Source organism: Lupinus angustifolius, chromosome LG01, assembly GCF_001865875.1.
Source record: "Lupinus angustifolius cultivar Tanjil chromosome LG01, LupAngTanjil_v1.0, whole genome shotgun sequence".
Classification (NCBI taxonomy): domain Eukaryota; kingdom Viridiplantae; phylum Streptophyta; class Magnoliopsida; order Fabales; family Fabaceae; genus Lupinus; species Lupinus angustifolius.
This window is the reverse complement of record NC_032009.1, coordinates 33,007,168-33,009,620: the sequence shown is the minus strand read 5'-3', so window position 1 is coordinate 33,009,620 and position 2,453 is coordinate 33,007,168.

The following is a 2,453-nucleotide window of genomic DNA, read 5'->3' as shown; positions in this document are numbered from 1 at the left end:
AGGATGAGGATGAGGATGAGGAAGAGGATGAGGATGAGGATGAGGATGAGGATGAGGACAAGGATAAGGATGAGCATGAGGATTAGGATGAGGATTAGGTTTAGGATTAGGGATAGGATTAGGATTTGTATTAGGATGAGGATTAGGGTTAAGATTAGGATGAGTATGAGGATGAGGAGGAGGATGAGCATGAGGATGAGGATGAGGATGGGGATGAGGGTGAGGATGAGGATGAGGATGAGGATGGGGATGAAGATGAGGATGAGGATGAGGATGAGGATTAGTTTAAGGATTGGGATGAGAATGAGGATGAGAATGAGAATGAGGATTAGGATGTGGATCAGGATGAGGAGTAGGAATAGGATGAGGATGAGGATGAGGGTTAGGATTAGAATTAGGGTCTGGATTAGTAGGAGTACGAGTATAAGGATGAGGACGAGAATGAGGATGAGAGTGAGGAGTAGGATGAGGATGTGGATGCGGATTAGGATGAGGATGAGGATTAGGAGGAGGAGGAGGATGAGGATGAGGATGAGGATGAGGATGAGGATGAGGATGAGGATGAGGATGAGGATGAGGATGAGGATGAGGATGAGCATTAGGATGAGCATAAGGTTGAGGATGAGGATGAGGAGGAGGATGAGGATTAGGAGGAGGAGGAGGAGGATGAGGAGCAGGATGAGTAGGATGAGGATGACCGTGAAGAGGAGGATGAGGATGAGGATGAGGATGAGGATTAGGATGAGCATGACGAGGAGGAGGAGGAGGAGAAGTAGGAGGAGAAGGATGAGGACGGGAACGAGGATGAGGACGAGGATGAGGATGAGGATGAGGATTAGTATTAGGATTAGGAATAGGATTAGGATTAGGATTAGGATTATGATTGAGGATTAGGGTTAAGATTAGGATGAGGATGAGGATGAGCATGAGGATGAGGTTGAGGATGCGGATGAGGATGAGGGTGAGGATGAGCATGAGGATGAGGTTGAGGATGCGGATGAGGATGAGGGTGAGGATGAGCATGAGGATGAGGTTGAGGATGCGGATGAGGATGAGGGTGAGGATGAGCATGAGGATGAGGTTGAGGATGCGGATGAGGATGAGGGTGAGGATGAGCATGAGGATGAGGTTGAGGATGAGGATTAGTTTAAGGATGATGGTGAGGATGACGATGGGGATGAGGATGTAGGTTAGCATGAGGATGAGGATGAGGATGAGGATGAGGATAAGGATGAGGATGAGGATGAGGATGAGGATGAGGATGAGGATGAGGATGAGGATTAGTTTAAGGATGAGGATGGGGATAAGGATGAGGATGAGAATTAGAATGAGGATTAGGATGTGGATCAGGATGAGGATGACGTGGAGGATGAGGAGAGGATGAGGACGAGGATGAGGTTGATGACGAGGATGAGGATGAGGATAAGATGAGGATGAGGATGAGGATAAGGATGAGGATGAGGATGAGGGTGAGGACGAGGAATAGGATGAGGATGAGGATGTAGGTTAGGATTAGGATTAGGGTTTAGATTAGGAGAAGGATGTGGATGAGAATGAGGATGAGGGTGAGGATGGGGATGCGGATGAGGATGAGGAGGAGGATGAGGATTAGGATGAGGATGAGGATGAGGATCAGGATGAGGAGGAGGATGAGGATTAGGAGGAGGAGGAGGATGAGGAGGAGGATGAATAGGATGAGGATGAGGATCAGCATGAAGAGGAGGATGAGGATGAGGATGAGGATGAGGATGAGGATGAGGTTGATGACAAGGATGAGGATGAGGATGAGGATGAGGATAAGGATGAGGATGAGGATGAGAATAAAGATAAGGATGAAGGATGAGGATGAGGATGAGGATCAGGATTTGGATTAATATTAGGGTTTGGATTAGGAGGAGTATGAGGATGAGGATAAGGATGAGGATGAGGACGAGGATGAGGATGAGGACGAGGATGAGGATGAGGACGAGGATGAGGATGAGGACGAGGATGAGGATGAGGACGAGGATGAGGATGAGGACGAGGATGAGGATGAGGACGAGGATGAGGATGAGGACGAGGATGAGGATGAGGACGAGGATGAGGATGAGGACGAGGATGAGGATGAGGACGAGGATGAGGATGAGGAGGAGGAGGAGGAGGATGAGGATAAGGATGAGGCTGATGACGAGGATGAGGATGAGGATAAGATGAGGATGAGGATGAGGATGAGGATAAGGATGAGGATGAGGATGAGGATTAGGATTAAGATAAGGATGAGAATAAAGATGAGGATGAGGATCAGGGTTTGGATTAAAATTAGGGTTTGGATTTGGATTAAGATTAGGGTTAGGATTAGGATTAGGATTAGGATGAGGATTAGGGTTCAGATTATGATGAGGATGAGGTTGAGGATGAGGATGAGGTTAAGGTTGAGCGTGAGGATGAGGATGAGGATGAGCATGAGGATGAGG